Below are 10,570 nucleotides of genomic sequence, written 5' to 3' on the forward strand. Positions count from 1 at the left end.
GGACCCCCCATCCCAGACCAGAGCACAAGGAGGACCCCCACCCCTGTTTGGACACCAGAGGTGGATAATTACAGTCAGATCAGACTAGGAATGAAAGTCTCTTCAGAACAAATAGAGTTTATACATGTGTGGGAATTTGACTGAAGTGTGGATTTCAAATATGAATGTGAAATAAATAAATACATAAATAAATAAATACACCAGTGGGGGCCGCTCATCTTTCAGAGAAGGGAAGCTCATTGTCGACTTACATAAAAAAAAATTAAAAAATTTGTCAAGCTATTTAAACATAAATTCGGTCCTCCATTCCTTTTTAAGAAAATGGTCAGTCGAGCTCCGCCCACTGCTCCATTCACCCCCAGAGAAGCTGAGCGTCCGGGGGCGGGACAACATTGTAGCATTTATCCAATTAACGTCCAGTTTTGAGGCAATGAAAAAAACAGTTCCACTCAGTCCCATTGAAGTGCATGGACGCTGAGCGTCTACGGGCAAATGCACTGAGCAGAGATCGAATGAGAAAAGAGAGACATGAGAATGTATGAGAAGTGAACAACATCCAGTCTGTTGATTTGTGATAAAGCTGATTCTGAACGAACTCGTCTGTGAGATGAACGTGTTCTGACACATTTGTAGTCAATGAAACGTCAACACAAGCGTACATATTTAACCATTTAATCTGAGTCATTTTAGGGGGAGCTGAGCTTCCACTGCAGTCTATGAGAAATCGCCTCTGTTATATACATACACACACTGGGGCGCCGCTAGCAACTGTGCACCCCATGAAGGCTAAACGATGTGGGCCCTTTATGAAATTCAGTATCTTATTGATTTCTCTGAGTGGGGGGGTGGGGGTGGTGTATGTACATGGGGTAGGGCCAGCACTTATATATGTGGGGGTGTGGTCCATAACTAATGTAACTAACACTGGTGTGAAACTGGACATACTTTTAACATCCCACTCCCAGCTTCTATTCCTCTATTATAAATACATACATACATACATATATATATATATATATATATATATATATATATATATATATATATATATATATATATATATATATATATATATATATATATATATATATAATATATATACATATATATATATATACACAGGGTGGGGAAGCAAAATTTACAATATTTTGAGGCAGGGATTGAAAGACAGTGTATGACCAATTAGTTTATTGAAAGTCACGAGAATTTATTTGCCACAAGAAAATTGACATAATAGAAAATGTTTTTATTCTATGTGTCCTCCTTCTTTCTCAATAACTGCCTTCACACGCTTCCTGAAACTTGCGCAAGTGTTCCTCAAATATTCGGGTGACAACTTCTCCCATTCTTCTTTAATAGTATCTTCCAGACTTTCTCGTAATAGTTTTGCTCATAGTCATTCTCTTCTTTCCATTATAAACAGTCTTTATGGACACTCCAACTATTTTTGAAATCTCCTTTGGTGTGACGAGTGCATTCAGCAAATCACACACTCTTTGACGTTTGCTTTCCTGATTACTCATATGGGCAAAAGTTTCTGAAAAGGTATGGATAATAGTGTTAGGTATGATTATGACATCAATAGATGTTTAGTTTCAAAACAATTGACGTAGTGCCTGCTGAGAAAAAACAACTAAATGCTCATTGTAAATTTTGCTTCCCCACCCTGTATATACACACACACACACACACACACACACACATATATGTTATGTAGTACTAGTATTAACAGTCATGTACATTTGTTATGGTTTTTAGTACTTATTCTAACTCTAGCTGATCTCCTTTTAACAGTTCTAGTTCAGTTTTCTGTGCATCACTTGCATCCATGTGTCTCCCCCTACTTCCCCCCTTCTCCCCCAGTCTCTCTCTCTCTCTCTCTCTTTAACCCTTTCTCTCCTCCTGTCACTTGTCCATCCTCCTCAGTCTGGGTCTGGTCCAGGTTTTAACCTGTTAAAGGTACTTTTTCCTTCCTCTGTCTTTTCTCACTAGTCTTTATTCCTGGAGGATTGTGTTGGTTTCTGTAAATTGCTTTCAGTCAGGTTTGGACCGGCTCTATATGTAAAGTGTCATAACTTTTGTTATGATTTGGTACTACATACGTTTTCAGAACAGTGAACCAGTGTGTGTGTGCGTGTGTGTGTGTGTGCGTGTGTGTGTGTGTGTGTGTGGGGGGGGGGGGGGGGGTGTATGTTCTGTAACTACCATAAACCAAACACACTTCAAAGGTCCGACCCGGCCTCTGTAGTCATGTTTACCTCCACATTTGTCTGCGCTCTGAACGTACTGGTAATGACACTAATGTGCCAAACCCCAGCGTCATGTTGTGGTGTTGTTCTGTTTTATTCCCGTCAGTGCCAGTACTGAACCCCTCCAGCTGACAGCGTAGATTCCCTCTGTCAATAATAACAGACCGTGGGTTTGACCTCCAGTGGATCTACTGATGCAGCTGCGGATTCTATGGCAACACGCACAACAGAGGAGTGGTTACTAATGGAAGTTATGTGAAGGTTAACGAGGGAGGATTTGTTCTGTCAATTATGTGAAACGCAGATTTAAAACTGGATTTTCATTCAATTAAACAAATGTGTGAGTTTAGGAACAGTTCTATGTTTGATAAATCTGTGTGTTCGGATGCAGCCGTTTGTCTGTGTCATAAATAACCTGCGCAAATCAAACTAAACCAGCGTCTGTAAACCGGTGGGACGGCTGCGATAATCGCACACTGAGGATTAAAAGACACTTTAATCAGTGTTGAGTCAAACTCTGTTCAAATCAGCAGGAAAAAAACAATGAGTCCAGTCAGAATGTTCAGCCATAAATACAACAAATGCAACAGGAAAAGTACAAATATACACACTTAAAACAGTCAAAGTACAAATATATACACCTAAAACAGTAAAAGTACAAATATATACACCTAAAAACAGTAAAAGTACAAATATATACACCTAAAACAGGAAAAGTACAAATATATACACTTAAAACAGTAAAAGTACAAATATATACACCTAAAAACAGTAAAAGTACAAATATATACACCTAAACAGTAAAAGTACAAATATATACACGTAAAACAGTCAAAGTACAAATATATACACCTAAAAACAGTCAAAGTACAAATATGTACACCTAAAACAGTCAAAGCACAAATATATACACCTAAAACAGTCAAAGTACAAATATATACACCTAAAAACAGTCAAAGTACAAATATGTACACCTAAAAACAGTCAAAGTACAAACATATACACCTAAAAACAGTCAAAGTACAAATATATACACCTAAAAACAGTCAAAGTACAAATATGTACACCTAAAAACAGTCAAAGTACAACTATATATGCACCTAAAAACAGTCAAAGTACAAATATATACACCTAAAACAGTGTCTATACACGTCCACATTCATGTCTTATATGTCAGTAGTCTGCAGTGGGTTTTCTCTAATACTTTTGGTTTGGTCTTCATGTTCGTCATTATTTAACTGTTTCTTTGTCTGGTCTTATTTTCTTCAGTCCATCTTCACCTGTTTGACTGTACAGTTATTTATTATATTTGACATAATGTAGGAGCACAATGAACCTAAAATCACACAAAAAACAGGAAATCCCAGAAGGAAAACTGTCACCGAAAGCATATGTTGAACAAACCATTTTTATAACTTAGAATAACTGAAAAGCTCAAAAAGAGAACTATATACAAGTATTACAACTATATACAAATATATTCAACTATATACAAGTATTACAACTATATACAAATATATTCAACTATATACAAGTATTACAACTATATACAAATATATTCAACTATATACAACAATTACAACTATATACAACTATGTACAACTATTACAACTATATACAAATATATTCAACTATATACAAGTATTACAACTCTATATAACACCAGTCAGCTATCCCCTGATCCCATCCATCTGATTGGTTGACAGTTGTATTTTCCTCCATATAATCCTGTTTTTTCTGTCTCTTCCTGAACTAAATATAATATTGGTGAAAATTCTGTTTTTATTGTGTATAATGGGTCTGGTTTTATTCATCCTTTCAACACCACTAACTTCACAGTTTTACTTGGACATCTGTGTTTTCACACCAGAGTAAATGAAGACTCAGCAAAAACACGTCAAAGTTTCTGCAGGAATTCTGGGCCACGGTGACCTTCACTTCCAACACCTTATCAGTTTGAGCTCCAGCCCAAGTGAATGTTTGGACCAAATGTAGCGACATGTTCATGAGAACGGAGCAACAAACACACCAGGTACCAGCAGAGGTACCATGAACATACCAGAAATAAAGGATATATATACTATACCATAAATATATTATATATACTATACCATAAATATACACTACCAGGCAAAAGTTTGGACTCACCTTCTTATTTAAATGACATGAGATGGACCACAGATGGTCAACAAGAGCTCAGCATCATTTGGAACTCCTTCCAGACTTTTGGAAAACATTTCAGGTGATTACCTCATGAAGCTCATCAAGAGAATGCCAAGAATGCACAAAGCAGTAATAAAAGCAAAATGTGGCTATTTTGAAGAATCTAAAATATAAAACATGCTTTGAGTTTTGTCACACCTTTTTAAACTACATAATTCCATATGTGTTCATTCATAGTTTTGATGCCTTCAGTGAGAATCTACAATGAAAATAGTCATAAAAATAAAGAAAAACCAGGTGAGTCAAACTTTTGCCTGGTAGTGTATGATATATACTATACCATAAATATATGATATATAATATACCACAAATATATGATATATAATATACCATAAATATATTATATATACTATACCATAAATATATGATATATATAATATACCATAAATATATTATATGTACTATACCACAAATATATGATATATACTATACCATAGATATATGATATATAATATACCATAAAAATAAGATGGATGTAAAAACACAACATTAAAACACATCTGTGGATTCTGTCCAAACTAACATTCACACAGTGTTAATTCTCTGCTCAGTTTTACACTTTTCCTCAGCGCTAAAATTCTGCAACACAAACAGCGCATTCAGAATCAGATCTGTGTGTCTGTCTGTGTACTCCTACTGTCTGTGGTCTGAGGACATGTCTTCACACCTCCTGTCTCTCTGTCTGTCCTTCTGTCTGTCTGTCTGTCTGTCTGTCTGTCTTCACACCTCCTGTCTGTCTGTCTGTCTTCACACCTCCTGTCCACCAGGGGTTCATTAAACTCCAGGGTTCACAGACACTTGAACATGACTCATGTTCAGTAATTCTCTGTGTTTCTAAAGGAGCTGAAGCTGTTCCACCCAGGGTCTGTCCTCACCGACCTCACCGTCCTGACTGGACTACATCTGCATAAGAACATATATAATTATATATACCATCGATAAAAAAATAATAATTCCTCCTAAGAGTTAAAACAAGTATTTTCTGCTTCAAATAAGACTTTTTTCATTCTATAATCCTTTGATAATATTTTATTATTTTGACTTGATAAGTGTAATTTTCAGATAATTGGACTGAAATCAGACATTTGAACCCAATAATTTCTTTTATCTTCTTTTTTACTTTATTAATTCAGTTATAATGTACTTTTAATTCTTTTTTCTTCTCTTTCTTTTTTCCTGTGTATTGTTCATTTCCAGGGCGTTATTCATGTAAGCCTTTTTTGGCTTCTAACCTCTCCAGCACAATGATGTTACTTGTTTGAATGTTGCCGTTTCCTTAATTTTCTCTTGCCGTTTAATGATGTGCAAATAAATAAATAAATACATTTTTCTTCAGGCCTTTTATGTCTGTCATCCTTCACTCCTTCATGTTTTTTCAGTCTTTCAGAAGTGGAGGACCCGTCCAATGTGGACATGTGGTCTCATCCTGACACTAAGACTCTACACAGCCTCTGTTCTGTCTGATTTACAGACGCAGGACAGTGAAGGACGCAGTGGACACAGTGGACGCTCATGTCCAGGCCTGAAGCTCCCTCATCTGGATGATAAAGTCACTCTGAGTGGGAAACTTTAGAGTGAAACCGTCAACACAGAGAATATTAACCCTTAAACACCCACACATACTTTTAGTACAGACCTCAACTGAACTGTTCTCTATATTTAACCTTTACTAAGTGATTTAACACCATTATTAAATAATATTATCCTCTGTATTTTACATTTTTCAGTGTAAATCCTATATTTTTACTGATCATGTAGATCAGGGCTGTCAAACTCATTTTAGTTCAGTTCCACATTCAGCTAAATTTGATCTGAACCAGTAAAATAATAACAGAAATAAATAATGTCAACTCCAAACGTTTCTCTATTTTTCACAGTGAAAAAAGTAAAATTACATTATGAAAATATTTACATCTACAAACTATCCTTTCAAACAATGTTAATAACATGAACAAACTGATTTCTTTTTTTTATGTCAACACTACTATGCTTTAGTTTATCATTTACACATGTACATTATAACTTCCAGATCACAGTGGGTCGACAAATACACTATATATCTATCTATCTATCTATCTATCTATCTATCTATCTATCTATCTATCTATCTATATATATCTATATATATATATAGATATAGATAGATAGATAGATAGATAGATATATGTTTATTTATTTATTTTTATTTTTTATTTTTTATATGTCTGTATTTTATTGTGTTGTTATTAGTCGTACAGTGCACTGTCACTGATAGAAACCAACCTGCATTATGACAATAAAGCCTATTCTATTCTATTCTATTCTATTCTATTCTATTCTATTCTATTCTATTCTATTCTATTCTATTCTATGCATACATTGATACCTGGGTAACTTTATTTGGTTCTGATCGTGTCTAATGATTGAAGGACAATAAACTTGAGTTTGAAGGAATAAAATACAGTTAAATACAGTAAAAACCAACTCTACAGATTCCAATCTCAGGTAACTCCTCTTCCTTTCTCCTGTTCTTTTCTCTCTTGTGTTTGTTTTGCAGGCAAATCCCCCCCCTCCAGTGTGATCACTGCCCATCACAGCCCAGTGGGTCAGCATTAACCCTTTGAAGACAGTTGTGTCACCGATGCCAATTTTACAAACACAGTCATTTAAACGACTGTAACTCCAGCTCTGAACTCCTAATTGCAAAACACAACACAACTATATCTAGGTCTGTTCTAATGGGAGTCCTTACAGCAGTGTTTTTCAACCTTGGGGTCGACTGAAATTTGTAGTAATTGATGAAAATTTAAAAAATATTACTAATAAAAAAATGTAGTTCAGAGAGCCAATCCCTATTCATAGCAGACAAACTGTGGCTGTGAAACTACAGCACTGTGGTTCTGTTTACGTGTGGTTCTGTTTATGTGTGGTTCTGTTTATCTGTGGTTCTGTTTATGTGTGGTTCTGTTTATCTGTGGTTCTGTTTATGTGTGGTTCTGTTTATGTGTGGTTCTGTTTATGTGTGGTTCTGTTTATGTGTGGTTCTGTTTATGTGTGGTTCTGTTTATGTGTGGTTCTGTTTATCTGTGGTTCTGTTTATGTGTGGTTCTGTTTATGTGTGGTTCTGTTTATGTGTGGTTCTGTTTATCTGTGGTTCTGTTTATGTGTGGTTCTGTTCATGTGTGGTTCTGTTTATCTGTGGTTCTGTTCATGTGTGGTTCTGATTATGTATGGTTCTGTTCATGTGTGGTTCTGTTTATCTGTGGTTCTGTTTATGTATGGTTCTGTTCATGTGTGGTTCTGTTATCTGTGGTTCTGTTCATGTGTGGTTCTGTTTATGTGTGGTTCTGTTCATGTGTGGTTCTGTTTATCTGTGGTTCTGTTCATGTGTGGTTCTGTTTATCTGTGGTTCTGTTTATGTGTGGTTCTGTTTATCTGTGGTTCTGTTTATGTGTGGTTCTGTTTATGTGTGGTTCTGTTTATGTATGGTTCTGTTCATGTGTGGTTCTGTTTATCTGTGGTTCTGTTCATGTGTGGTTCTGTTTATCTGTGGTTCTGTTTATGTGTGGTTCTGTTTATCTGTGGTTCTGTTTATGTGTGGTTCTGTTTATGTGTGGTTCTGTTTATGTATGGTTCTGTTCATGTGTGGTTCTGTTTATCTGTGGTTCTGTTTATGTGTGGTTCTGTTTATGTGTCAAATGTTCATTCTGGTCGGTTTCAGATGCTGCAGCTCTTTCATAATTCATAGTTTGCGTTCTTGTTTGTTCAGTATTAATTGTCAGCCTTGGAAATCCAGCTGGACTGACTGTACATATCCTGACCAAGGAAAATCCAGTTCTCCCTTTGTGCAGTAATCTACACCTGGCTTTACTGCCTCCATCCACAATAATATACATTATATAGACTAAATGTCCTCTGACATTAACCTGGATTTGAAACAGAGGAGAGAAAACTATTATAGGATTAAAAACAAGTTAATTTTAGGAGAAAAAAAGGCTCCGTTTTGAATGTCTGGGATCGGCAGAAATTTGTGATGTTAAAATCAGGGCTGCAGCTATCAAATATTTTAGTATTTGAGTATTCTACTGAAAATTCCTTCGATTAATCAAGTAATCAGATAAAACTTATTTTTGCTTGGTTAAAGAGCAATTATAAATACGCAAGAGGAAATAAGGTATTTCACTTAATAATGAAGGACCAATTGGTTTCCGTTTTGTTTTTGTTTTGTTTTGAGACGCTGACAACAAACCGTCGACCTCGTCACATTCGACTGCCGCCTCGCCGACACATCCAAACTCATTAGAGTGGCGGTGGTTTTGAAAAAGCTGTGACCAAAGGGGCTTCAGGGGGATGGGGGTTAATTACACCATGTCTTTAAAACCGTCCCAGTTTAAGGCTGATGTTTCCGCTCCATCTGAACGCTCATCGCTGTGCCCAAAGAGCAGAGGGAAAAGTCCAAAAACCTCCCCGACATATTTGTTGGATTTAATTACAGAGCTGTTAGAGTCGCTCGTTTTCGGCTCCAGGTCACCACAGCGGACCTTTCCTCACGACCAATTAAAAACAACACGAATGTTTGAGCAGACGAGCTGATGTTTCTGCTGTAACACATCTGATCTGCACAGTCTGACCCCCGACGTCCTAATATCCACATAATGGCTGTCTGTCTCCACTTTAATCCAATTTAGTGCAACATCCGACGCTACGATCCGCTGAAAAATAACCGAATATTTCACAACTATGGCCAACACCTCAGAGGAAACGGCAGGAAACAGGAGTTTATAGTTGGATTTCAGAGTACGTATGAAAGTGAATTAATGCACTGTGAAGCTTGTTCCCAGGCACAAACAATATCCATTAACAGCAGATTTAAATTAATTCAATATCACTGGCTTATGAGAACCTATAGAACTCCTGAAAAACTGAACAAATTCAACCCCAATATCCCAGACACCTGCATAAAATATGGAACTGACAGGGGTACTTTGTTTCACTGTATGTGGAAATGTGAACATATGCACGAAGTTTGGAGGAGGATAATTAACACACTTTCCAATATTATAGACAAAAAAATCCAAATGTGCCCTTAGATCTGTGTTCTAGGTCTAATTCCAGAACCTTTACCCCTTAGAACCCCTGTCAGTCGGCTAATGAACCTCTGTCTAATACATGTGCAGCAGGGGTCTCAAACATGCATCAAAGCTGTGGAACTCATTTTAGTTCCGGTTCCACATACAGACCAATATGACCTACAGTCAAATAAACAGTCAAAGATCATATTGGTCTGAATATGGAATCTGAACTAAATTATATCTACATGTTTGATTGTTAATATCGTCAGTGTAAATTTGGCTTTTCATAAATTCATCCCATGGGCCAGATTGGACCCTTTGGCGGTGTCAGTTTTGGCCCATGGGCCTTATGTTTGACACCTTTACTAAATATTCTGTGCCTTTGTAGATCTGATCTGTAACACACTTGTATATATGATAAAATAAAGTATAATGTTGTGAAAACTGAACTGATTTTTCTAAAGTATTTTCAGTTTCTTTCAGGTTATTCACATCTTTTTTTGTTTGGATAGTTTGTAAAATGTAAAAATTTTCATAATTTAATGTTATTTTTTTTACCCTAAAACGTAAAGAATAGTTAGTAATTGTCATTATTTATAGGCGCTTGTGTTATTATTTGACTGGTCTGATTTACTTTAGATCAGGGGTCTCAAACATGCGGCCCGCCAAAGGTTCCAATCCGGCCTGTGGGATGAATTTACAAAGTGCAAAAGTTCCACAGTCAAAGCTGTGGAACTCATTTTAGTTCCAGTTCCACATACAGACCAATATGATCTACAGTCAAATAATAACAGCAGAATAACCGACAAAAAAGAATGACTCCAGATTTTCTTCTAGGTTTGATGTGAAAACAATAATATTACACTATGCTTATAAATAATGACAACTTCAAATGTTTGTCTTTGTTTTAGTGCAAAAAAATAACATTAAATTCTGAAAATATTTACATTTACAAACTATCCTGTAACAATAAAATGTGAATAACCTGAACAAATATGAACAACCTGAAATGTCTAAAGAAAATTTAGCACAATTGGAATTATTTTC

At 36.0% G+C, this 10,570-nt stretch overlaps 1 protein-coding gene across 1 annotated transcript in view; it reads right to left on the minus strand.

Annotated features, from left to right (window-relative positions):
• The window catches only part of LOC115435301 (myelin basic protein-like), a 250,896-nt gene that overhangs the window by 221,278 nt on the left and 19,048 nt on the right, over positions 1 to 10,570 (minus strand). The window lies entirely within an intron of this gene.

Source organism: Sphaeramia orbicularis, chromosome 16, assembly GCF_902148855.1.
Source record: "Sphaeramia orbicularis chromosome 16, fSphaOr1.1, whole genome shotgun sequence".
NCBI classification, from domain to species: Eukaryota; Metazoa; Chordata; class Actinopteri; order Kurtiformes; family Apogonidae; genus Sphaeramia; species Sphaeramia orbicularis.